Consider the following 12,814-nt stretch of genomic DNA (forward strand, 5'->3'; position numbering starts at 1 on the left):
GGAAAATCCACTGGAGAAGGGATGGGCTACCCACCCACTCCAGTATTCTCAGGTTTTCCCTTGTGGCTCAGCTGGTAAAAAATCCGCCCGCAATGAGGGAGACCTGGGTTTGATCCCTGGGTTGGGAAGATCCCCTGGAGAAAGGAAAGGCTACCCACTCCAGTATTCTGGCCTGGAGAATTCTATGAACTGTATAGTCCGTGGGGTCGCCAAGAGTCAGACATGACTGGGCAACTTGCTTCCCCCACTTCCATACTGGTGGTGTGTTGAGATGGAGCCCAAGCGTCAGTTTCTTCCCTTTCCAAAGAATTCCAGGGTCTTACAATTGGAAGACCAGAGAATCAGGCAACTTGGATTGCAGTCCACATTCCCCACCCCCTTACCATCTGGATAGGATTGGCAGACAAAATATTGCATGAACTATTTGATATTTGCTATACTAAAAAAATATTCTAAATAAATAATTATATGAAATTTAACTTTAACTAGGCTCCTATGTTTATTTCCTCAGTCTGGCAGCCTTCCAGCTGGTGACCCTGACCAAGCTGCATAAAAATCTCTTGAGATGAATTCAGTTTCTGTATCTATAAAATGGAGAAATCTGAGCTTTCTTTATTGTCAAGAAAATTAAATAGGGTCTTCGAGTAGAGCACTTGACACAGCAAAAGGCACGTGGTAAGTGCCCAATATATGAGCTAGTTGACTTCACAACGTTTACTTTAATTTCCTTCTTTTATAGTGTATTAAAATCTAATCCATCAAATTAGGTTTAAGCCCCAGCTTCTCGGAAATGTATCAGTTAATTAAGTGGTCAGTTAATGTGAGTTTGGGCAGCTGGCTGGGATGGTGAGGTTTGGAGACTTCTAGATTCAGTCCTGGGCCCCAAAGAGGATTAATGGAGGATCCAAATTCTCATTCCGCCACTAATTTCTCAGATCTTGAAGATCCCCCCCAATCATCACACCAGTAAAAGAAAGATGTGATTCTTTCAGAAACCAGTAGGGGGCAGAGTGTGTACGTTTTCGGATAGAACTGTGATCCAGCAGGATCAGTAAACAGCACCAGAGGGAGGTTTTCATGTTCCTTGATCCCCGGGAGAAGGAAATGGCAACCTACTCCAGTATTCTTGCCTGAAAAATCCCGTGGATGGAAGAGCCTGGTAGGCTACAGTCCACGGGGTCACAAAGAGTCGGACACGACTGAGCAACTTCACTTCACTTCACTTTTAGGGACAATGGTGGGCCTGAGAAAGCCCTGGGGAGGATACTGGCCAAAGGGCATTAGTGAGGCCCCCAAACCAAGTAAGTCAGTCCGTAGAGGACCAGCCCCTGAGGGCAGATTTCTACCCTGTGTAGAAAGAAAAAGAGAGTTTGTATGTTGAAAGACACCTAAACGCCAAAAGCAGGTGACAGACAAAAAGAAAAAATTGCAAATTGTATAACAAAGAATGCCAGAATGCATAAAGATCTCCCAGTTCAGTTTAGTTCAGTTCAGTCGCTCAGTCGTGTCCAACTCTTTTCGACCTTGTGGACTGTAGCATGCCAGGCTTCCCTGTCCATCACCGACTCCCAGAGCTTTTTCAAACTCATGTCCATTGAGTCGGTGATGCCCATCAACTGTTAAATCAAACTGTTAAGATCTCCATTCAACTGTTAAATCAAAAATCTTTAAGAAAAATGCATAGCAGATATAAATAGACAATCCACATAGGAAATACACATGGTCAATAAATGTATTAAAAAAAGATGAATCTCTCCAGTAACAGGGAAATACAAACTGAAACAATATTGCAGGAAGTTTTTGCTTTATTTTTCTATGGTTATAAATGGGGAGTAACCTAATATTCATTGAATCCCTTTTCTGTGCCAGGCGTTGTGCTGATAGCTCCCTAAACATTAACTCCGCACTTAATTTGTACAGAAACCTTGAGAAGCAGAAACAAACAGTATTCCCTTTACTATAGAAAACAGCGGCTCATAAAGGCTAGTAACTTGCCTGGAGTTCATCAGCTCCAAAGGGCAGAGCAGCGCTCGGGCCCAGTCTTCCTTCCTCTCCTGAGACTGGTTTTTCTAGGACTTCGGTCCAGGCGCTATTTCATGCTTGAATACGGTGCTTTGGGGAAGGCCCTGGAAACGGTGAACCCCAAGCAACCAGAGACGAATGGAAGAGTAAAAACAAACAAAAAACCTGAGAAAATGTAACAGCCTTGTAAGTAGGGCTGGTGAAGCAGATTGGAAAGTGGGGGTTTGGGGAAAGGATGACTTGGGAGTTTGAGTTTGGAAGGGCCGGCTGGGGGGGCAGGGAACCAGTGGCCGGCCTCAATTTTAAGCAGGATGGAGTCTGGCTGGCCTGCAGTTTCACAGCCTCAGAGACTGGAACCCAAAGAATCTGTTTGCCGTCCACTGCATGCTGAGTTGTAAATTCTCATTTCTAAACCTTCCAGGCTGCTGGAGTCCGTGACTCCCTCCCCCATCTCGCACCTGCTGGCAGCGGGGGCTCCGTGAATGGGCAAGTTCCCTGAATTCTTGCCCCTTCCCCCAGCTTTTACATAACCAAGCCCTGGGACAAAAGGCGCCCGGGGCCTGCGGCTCCTTCTCCGGGCTCTTGCCAGCTCCGGGGAGTGCCAGACGGCTGGAGCCACTCCTCATCGAACCATTTACATTTTTTACAGCCTCTATCCTAGCCCCCACCCCCTGCTCCCTCAGGGCCATGGCCAGGGCCGCTGGGCCACCAGGCCCCAGGGGTCTCCTCACAGTTTCCTGGAGGTTGAGGGCAGTGGCCTGTGAAACACACAGCCAGAGCAGCAGAAATACAGATGGGGCTCCATGCTGGGCCCACATCCTAGGATCCTGGGCTGAAGGTGCAGCCCTTTGTTCGGGACAGTTTATTCCCTCCGCCCAGTAGCAGCGGCTGGAATTTGCTTCCCTGTGCCTTGTAAGCCTGATTCCAGGCCCCACAAGCTGACTTCCCTGTAGGATACTGGTCCCTATCTCTTGCATGACTCCCTAATCCACTGATAATGCAGCTATTATTTATTGAGCACCTACTGCGTGCCAGGGACAGTGCTAAATGCCTTTGCCTCTGTTCCTTCATTTAATTCTCACATCAACTCAAGATGAAATAAGTGTGGACTCTCTTTTCCAGGTGAGGAAAGAGGCTCAGAGAGGACAGGCTCATCCCAGGCCTCTACTGGGTCAGCTGCCAACCCACGGTCGGCAGTAGTGCCCGGATGTGAACTCACACCCCTCACCTTGACTGAGTCTGAGGACCGATGGGGCAACTCCTCCCTCAGACTCTCCTACACAATCCCCCAGGCCCTGTTGTTTACCTGTTTACCAGCTGGCTCTGAGGTCGGACAAGACATCATTCTGATCTTTCCTGACCCTCAGGATGGGCCCCACTGGGCACCCCTTGCCCTCCAAGGTGGCCGCTACAGAAGCCCACATTTTGTTTCAGACAGTAGTTTAGTAGGGCAGGCCAGGACAAAGAAGAGTTATTTCTCACGTCTGTGCAAGGCCCTGTGGAGATTCAGGCCTGGCTCTGTTTTTGCAGCTCCCTGACCCTCTCTCACTCATGCAGGCCCCGAGCTGCAGACAAAACCAGTGCTGCCTGCTTCTGACTGCCATGTTCCACATCTCCTACTAGCCCCCAAAGTGCTTCCCACTTCCTAGGATATGGGCCAACACATCAAAAGACACCCTGCAGGAAAAGGAATGAAAACTCTGGACCCTGGCCACCTCCTGCTTCAGACAGAAAAGCTGAAATACGGCCACAGAGGTGGTCATGGTTTCAGTTAGCCCAGCCAGTCCTCAACGCCCTCAAAGGGCCAAGCGGTCCTGTCCCTTAAAGGGCTCAGAAGCCACCTCAGCTGCAATTCTCTGTGTATACCTAGCAAATGACAACACAAAGTGCTTCCTTCATTCATTTGCTAAACCCAAGATAAATACATAAGTATATAGATACTTCCCTACATATTATGTTCTCTGATTAAGCAATTCCACTTTGTGAATCTTACGGAAATGTTTGTACAATGTGTGCAAACATGTCTCCTGCATGTTTTTTTGTAATAGTGAAAAAGCAGAAACAGTCTAAGTGTCCAGTTCCAATGAATTGATTAAATACATTATTGGACCTTCCTGCAATCAAATATCCTGCAGCCGCTAGAAGGTGTGAGCTCTTTTAATACGCACCCACCAGGAACGTGACCCATGACATGTTGTTGGGTGAAAAGAAGCATGTAGCACAACGATACATGAATGACGTTTCGTTTTTGTTTTAAAAATGTATTTATTAAGGTGGAAAGAAGATAAATAATTTTTTAACTTGAGGATTTAGGACAGTGGTTCTCACGTTAACTGCACATTGGCATATCCAGGAATTAAAAAGACCTAGAGGTGCAGGCTCACTCCCGACCATGTGTTATATATCACAATCTCTTGAGGAGGGAGGCAGTTTTTTAACCTCCCCAGGTGATTCCAATGAACAGCCAACTTGGGAGACACTAACTTAAAAAAACAGAAGGAAGGAAATGTTGACTCAGAAAGGAAAATGAAGTTGTAAACTTTTTACATGAAATTTACGTAGATATTACCTACTCTGCTCTTTCTGGGGAAAGAAGGAGGTTGGATTGCCTTGAATCTTCACTAACCTTCTGTAAACAATGGGTTAGTTGAATTTAGCCCTGAGCGATATCAAAATTTCTGACAACACAGGTGTTGCAGAAGTTGACCACTTCAGGAGATTTAGTCTCCAAGGGCAGAAGGAAGGTTACGAGCTCACCTTGCCGCACTGTGGGACTTATTAGTAAATGGGGACACAAATGAAGCATTTTACACAGTGCCTGACACAGTGGAGGTGTTTAATAAGTGGTAGCTTATTAGTTTTCAGGAATGGAAAGAGCTCAGAGATATCTTCGTGCCTGCTGAGTTGCGGGCGTATGTACGTCATGTCCTGTGATCCTTCCAAGCAAGCCCCTGACGCCAACGTTCATAAAGACAAGGAAGCCAGGGCTGACTGGGATTGGCATCTTGTAAAGAACCCGCCTGCCACTGCAGGAGGTGCAAGAGATTCGGGTTGGATTCCTGGGTTGGAAAGATCTCCTGGAGAAGGGAATGACTACCCACTCCAGTATTCTTGCCTGAAGAATTCCATGGACAGAGGAGCCTGGCGGGCTACAGTCCATGAGGTCACAAAGAGTCGGACATGACTAAACACACACACACACACAAACTAGAATTAAAAGCCAGCTGTGCCCAACTATATATTTTCTACTTTGCTTCCCACCCCCTGTCCCTTCTTAGGGACCTTTGGGGCAGGGGTTTAACTGTGATTAGGCTTCTCATGTTTAGACTGTCGGGCAGGCAGTGTGTGGTCAAGTTATCTGGGATTACTCCGCTTAGAGATGACAGGACACCTTAAAAGACTATGCCCGAAAGTGGTTCTGGAAGGCCTGAAGTTGAAAGCCACACAGTGAAAGAAACGTCCTATCTCTGAGCCTGAAAGGAAATGTTAAGGGCTTATGGTATTTGCTCTGCACAGCAGACAGATCCAGGCAGAAGGCCCCTCCCATGTCCTACCCAAATCTTCCATTCACTCCTCCCTCAGAGCAGCTGCTTGAATCTGGTTTTCACACCAGTGTTTCCTGGCCTGGCAGGCAAGTTTATCTTCACACCTCAGAGGATTTGGTTCTGTTCCTGTTCTTTTTCATTTCCCTTGAAAGAGGGGTGCTCTTGGGCTTTGCCCTATCCTCTTCTTCCCTCTTTTCATGCCAGTTGAATCAAATATTCAAACCCAGGGATTTGGGGACTTGCCTGATAGTTCAATAGCTAAGGCTTTGCTCTCCCAATGCAGGGGGCCTGGGGTTCAATTCCTGGTCAGGGAACTAGATCCCACTTGGTGTAACTAAAAGATCTCGTGTGCTGCAATGATCGAAGATCTCATGCGTCACAACTAAGACCCAGTGCAGCCAAATAAATAAAAAAAAAAGATTAAAAAAAAGCAGGGATTTATTAGTATCTACCATAACCATCAATCCTGAAGAGTGTAACTTAGATTATCAAGTGCTCCCTCTACTTGGAATCTCTGCTCTATCATCCTTGTCTCCCAGGCAGCAAAGCTCCCATGCTACCACCTCCAGGAAGACTTCACAGATCTCAGCTGTTCCACGTCCTCATGGCATTTGCACATCTCTCTGTCATGGCTTCCCATATCCTGTACTTGGTTCATGGCTATTTGTATGTATGACCTCCCCCATAGACTGAGCATTTCCTTGAAGGCAGAAACAATTTCTTCTTTATCTTTGTACTCTTCAAGCACCTAACTCAGTGCTTGGCATATTAAGAAAAAAAATTTACACGGTTGGTTGTTTGCCTATTATACTCTTCCCCCCCCAAAAAGGATTTTAAGTGCCTTACTGAAATACATGAAGAGTAGCAGAAGTAGGGCTGAAGAAAAGCAAGGGTAAAGAAATCATGGAATGAGAGCTAATAATAATAGCAAAAATAATATGTGAGTGCTTGCTATTGCAGCGCATTGTTCTAAATGATTTGCATGCATCATCTCATTCAATCTTTTTTTAAGGTTTTTTTTTTTTAATGTGGGACATTTAAAAAAATTAATTAATGGTTGCGATGGGTCTGTTGCTGCATGTGGGCCTTTTCTAATTGCGGTGAGTGGGGGCTACTCTTCCTTGCAGTTCCCAGGCTTCTCTCTTGTTGTGAAGCATGGGCTCCTAATGCGTTGGGCTCAGAAGATGCAGTGTAGGAGCTTAGTTGCTCTGCAGCATGTGGGATCTTCTGGACCAAGGATGGAACCAATGTCTCCTGCACTGGCCGGCGGATTCCTATCCACTGTACCACCACGGAAGTCCTGATGTGGACCATTTAAAAAGTCTTTATTGAATTTGTTGCAATATTGCTTCTGTTTTGGTTGTTTGGCTGTGAAGCATGTGGGATCTTAGCTTCTTAGGAAGGCGAAGTCCTCACCACTGAACCTGCAGGGAAGTCCCACTTCATTTACCCTTTATAATAATCTTACGAAGTGGTTACTATTATAATTATTTCACATTGAGGAAACAGAGATGCAGAGAGGTTAAGTCACTTGCCCAAGTTCACTCAGCGGGATGTGAACACTGGCGATGTAGTTCCAGCCGTGCTCAGAACCACAGCCTTCAGAATACCACCCACAGGCATTCTGTAAGTAGGGCTGGGTTCTGAATCTGGCTCTCAGGTTTCTAGCAGCCAAAGCTAAGAAGGAAAGGCGTTCAGTGACAGGACTGATTGTTTTTATTGAAAACAGTAAACCAAATTCTTGGAAGAAATGCAGCTTTTTGTAACCTTGATCCCGACAGAACTCCTCAAGCAGACACTGCTTTCCAAACTTTATTAGCTGTCCATGGGTAAAAAGTCATTGAACTCCCCAATACAGGTATTTTCATTTATATTTACACAGAGGCACTGAGGAACTGATATATCACATGCATTGTGAAACAAACATAGAAACTGACAAGAATTAGAGAAAATACAATAACATATGGAAATACTGCTGAGGATCATCTTGCTCCGTCCCTGGGTAGACTCAGGCCCCTCGGGGGCTCCCTGGTATAGTAGGTGGGTCAGTGGGATGGGTCGTGGCAAGAGATAACACTGGCTGAACTCACATCACCATTTCTTTTTAACAATCAAAGCAGATGTAGAAAATGCATTTCAGTGACAGCAGTTCTAGAGGGACCGAAGTAATGTGGTCCAAATGAGTACATCTCTGATGGACTGGTTCAATCTAGTCATAGCTATTTTATTAAGTATGTATATGTGCTGTGTGTGCTGTGTTAGTTGCTCAGTCGTGTCTGACTCTTTGTGACCCCATGGATTGGGGCCCTCCAGACTCCTCCATCCATGGGATTCTTCAGGCAAGAATACTGGAGTGGGTTGCCATGCCCTCCTTCAGGGGATGGTTTCGACCCAGGAATCAAACCAAATCCTGCATTGCAGGCAGATTCTTTACCAGCTGAGTTACCAGGAAGTCTTCCCTAGTGGCTCAGATGGTAAAGAGTCCGCCTGCAGTTTGAGAGACCTGTGTTTGATCAGGAAGATCCTCTGGAGAAGGGAATGGCAAGCCACTCCATTATTCTTGCCTGGAAAATCCCATGGATGGAGGAGCCTGCTGGGCCCCAATCCATGGGGTCACAAAGAGTCAGACATGACTGAGCAACTAACACACTCACTACCAGGGAAGCCCAACTATGTATATAACTAATATTATATAAGTTACTATATATTATATATAGCTAATATTAATTAAGCCTTTCAGTATGACAGTCATTGTACTAGATGCTTTACTCATGTTTTCCCCATTTAATTCTTATTACAATCCTTTGAAGTGATTATCACTATAATCATTTTGCAGAGGAGGAAACTGAGGCTCAGAGAGGTTAATTTGTTCATGGGATACACCTGGGGATTAAACTTGCATTTATTAGATTCTGAAGCCAATGCTCTTAATCACTTTCTCTACAGCCTCAGAAAATTTGAATATAGATGGTTTTAAACAGTAGTTTCCCCCTTTTACAAATCTTTTTTATTTACCACAAAAATGCATTCTTGTGGTAAAAAAATGCAAACAAAGTTGAAATGTGCTAAGTCAAAAAGTCACTTCTTTCCACAAACAAAACTCACCTGGGTTTCCCATTAGTCCGCCCTTTCTAAAGTCTTCTAGACTGCTTTCTACTCACTGAACATGTGTATATACATATCAATTTTGCAAAAGTAGGATCAGAACATTTATTTTACTCCAAAGTCCATCTTTAATGTGGCTGTCTTTCCAGGGTGGTTCATGCAGATGTATTCACATATTCGGAGCAGGTAACACAATTGACTACTCCTCTCTTCTTAAAACATTCTCTCTGGATTTTTCTTTCCACCTCCTTGCTTTTTTCCTCTCGCTGACTCTAAAGTGTAGTCCCTTTTCTTTCTCTCCTCTTCCTCCCCTTCTTATTCTTCTCCATTGGCTCTAGAGTCATCTATCTATATGCTAACAACTTCCAGACTTGCTTCACTCTACCTGGAACAGGGCAATTTTCTCTGGCATCAGCTTGCTTTGTTATTAATTTCAAGCCTATTGGAGAAAGTATATGTGCATTTGCTTATACTGGCAAAAAGAAACTCTGGAAGGGAACTACTGAAAGGGCCTACCTAATGTGTGGTGGTGGGGAGTGGAGGGAACTGGGAATAAATTAACCAAGGTCTAGGGTACCAGGCCTGAGTTATGAACGGAATAATTGGGAGAACTTGGATTTGGCCTTTGGCCTTGTCTCCCCTTTATGGATGAAACAGAGGTGACAGAAAAAAAATTGTAATGAACTTGCAGGGAGAGGACTGCAAACTCTTGAAACCTTGCCTGAGGCCTAGTTGTTCCAGTGTGGTATCTGTGCCCATTTTCTTTAGGGTAGAGGAGGGGTAGGTTGTCCATAAGCCTTCTTCCCAGTCCAGGTAAATTCCTCAAGGGCACCTAGCAAAAGCCCTGTAAATAAAGCAGGTGTCAATCTAGTGACTTAGCCTACACTTGGCAAGCTCTGCTCCCAGCTAAGGATGGGGCTGCCTGCCTTCTGCCTAAAAGGAAATGCTGCATGCAGGGAAGCTTCCTTCCCCTTTTCTTCCTTTATCAAGAACAGATATTCAACCTTTCTATTATAAAACTTACTAAACAGATCAATTATAGCACAGTAAAATGAACCCCTGATTCAATAATTATTGATATTTTGCCATATATACTTTACTCTTTTTTTTTTTAAATTAAATAGTAAAAGATCAGTGCTTTAATGATAAACGGTGTGGGCTGGGGGTATGCTTTCTCTTCTTTTCCTCTGATTTTTAAAGCGTAAATACCTGAAGGCCTACCATTTCACCCCTAAATTCTTACATACATACCTGAAAATTTAGGACATTTTTTTACTATTATTATCTCTAACAAATTTAACATTAATTCCTTGGGTTATTACCCATTCCTTAGAATATGCTAATATCTAGCCTATATTCAAATTTACCACAGAACTAAATGACTTTCAAGCTACAAAGGGGAATTCCCTGGCGATCCAGTGGTTAGGACTCTGCTATTTCACCGCTGAAGGCCCAGGTTTGATCCCTGGTCAGGGAACTAAGGTCCCACAAACCTCCCGGCCAGGCCAAAAAATGGGGGAAAAAAAGAATGCTAGATTGGAGTTGCAAATAAAACCAGCTAAGCTAGCTTTAGCCTTACAGCACAGGTTTCTGAGAAAAGCTGGAGGCCAGGAGTGACGGGCTTTCCTTGTGAAAAGCAGCTAATAGCAGTTCTTCTTACTGAGCACTTACTGGGAAACTCCCCGGGCGCTATGGCTTCTGACCGGAAGACACACTAGCTCTTTGCGTAGCTCAGTCTGTAAAGAATCTGCCTGCAGTGCAGGAGAGCCGGGTTCTATCCCTGGGTTGGTAAGATCCCCTAGAGAAGGAAATGGCAACCCACTCCAGTATCCTTGCCTGGAAAATCCCATGGACAGAGGAGCCTGGTGAGCTGCAGTCCACGGGGTCGCAAAGAGTAGGGCATAACTGAGCGACCAACACTTACACAATACTGAAAATAATGCCGATGTAGAGGCTCCACTGATGGATCATATCTCCCTGGTTGGTAAAGGTTTCTTGGCTGCCAAGGGGTGACGTCACTGTTTAATTCAATCATTTGAACAAAGTCGATGTTACTATCTTTGTTTTACAGAGGAGGAAACTGAGGGTCAGATTTGTCCCAACTAGGAAGTGGAGGAGCTGAGATTCATCTCAGGTTGGTCTGACTCGAGCCTTGAGTGGTCATCTGTCTTGGTAATCACCAAGGGACTCTGGTAGGAGTAGTAAGGGCCTGAGACGTGGGTAGATTTCTGGGCAAAGAGAGGGTAAAAGAGAAGAATGCAAGAGGAGGGTGAGAAGAGAAAGGAACAAAGAAAGGAAGTTTACGATGTCATGGAACTAAAACTAGCAGCCATTGGATCCAGAGCCACAGTAGACAGTGAAAACAGGTGTTTGTTCCTGTGGGATGAATGAGAAACTTTTGAATCTCCACCCTCAAACTCTTGAGTCAGGTCCGTAGACGCCACTGTGCCCTCAGAGCTAGCCCAGGACCTGGCCCATACGAGGAGCTCAAATACATGTTGAATGAATGAGAGTGCATGAGTGAATGTGTGAGTAGATAATAGAATGAATGATGGTCTACTATGTAAATTATTTAATAAGGCATTGAGTGGCTGAATTAATTAAATGGCAGATGGATGAATTCTTTAAATCTCCATAGAAGGAGAATGAGGAGGGAAGACAGCTAAATCTGAAGCAGCACCATGTCCAGAGATTTTTATCCTGAGATCTGTGCTAAGAACTTCATAAGCAGTTTTTCATTTAATCCTCAGAGCAAACTCTGGGGTGTTATTTTCATTCTTTAAGTGAGGAATTAGGCTTGAAGATGTGAGAAGGCTCATTCAAGGGGCATGCAGGCAAAGAGCTGGAAATTTAACTCGCCCGTTACACCCCAAAGCTCAGGCTTTTCACTACACAGTGAGTCAATATTACTTCACCCAATACAGGACTTGTTTTTTTAACTGATGCCAATACAGGTGAACCCCCACTTATACAACCCTTGGAAAGCTACACATTTAAATACAGGTAATTACTTATCTCAGCTCATTATGTAAAGGAAGCTCTTCTATTGTGTGTCCCTTTATAACTGAAGGATTGCCCTGAACTCATCTGTTTCCTAAATCTGAATTTTGTTCAAAGCAAGGTACATATTAACTAAAGATGTCTACTTGGAGGAGTTTGTTTAATTATTGCTGGGAATCTGGAATTTTTGGTGTTTGGATAACTTATGGCCAGGCCCTTAATTTTGTGATACCTCATCTTCATGGTTTAAATAAAGGTAAATTAAAATGTACCTTATCCAGAATCCATTAAAGACAAGACACATTCAATATATGTAAAAATAAACAGATTTCTTCAGGATAAAAAAAAAACACCCTAAGCCAAGTCCAATTATGAACCACAAACTCAGAAAAAAATATTTCTATCATAGACTATCATAGACTAAGAATTGTCTTTATACAAAACTCTTTTTAATCAGTAAGAAAAGGCCTATAACCAAATAGCAAAATGGGCAAAGGAAACATAAATGGCTTTTAAATATATGAAAAATGTTCTCCTTTACTCATAATTTTAAAAATGTAAATTAAAACCATACTGATGGGCTAATTTTTCACTCATTAGATTGGCAAAGACAAAAAAAATGTGATAACACACTATGCTTAAGGGGAGGGAGAATATACTCTTGTTTTGGAAGAAATAAGCTGTTGCCATTTCTACGAAGAGAAATTTGGCAAAATCTATCTAAATTATTCTACATGTATATTTTAAAGATATAGTTATACCTACATATATGCAAAATTATATATGTGCAAGGTTACCATTTTAGCAAGGTTGAAGAGAAAAAGAAGGAAATGATCTTACAATTCATCAGTAGAGGACTGGATAATATATAATGTTTATTTACAAAATGGGAGTTCATGGTACATCTAGATATGTGCTAATATATTTTCCAACGTCCACATGAGTCTATAGAACTCATGAAATGTATCTAGTTCTAATTGAGATATGCTTTAAATGGAAAATGCACACTGGATTTTGAAGACTTCGTATAAAAAATGAATGACATATCTCAATAAGTTTTTACATTGATTTCCTGTCAAAGTGATATTTCAGATATGCTAGCTTAAAGAAAATTTATTGTTAAAATTAATTTCACTTATTCC

The sequence above is a fragment of the Muntiacus reevesi genome, chromosome 7 (genome assembly GCF_963930625.1).
Source record: "Muntiacus reevesi chromosome 7, mMunRee1.1, whole genome shotgun sequence".
NCBI lineage: Eukaryota > Metazoa > Chordata > Mammalia > Artiodactyla > Cervidae > Muntiacus > Muntiacus reevesi.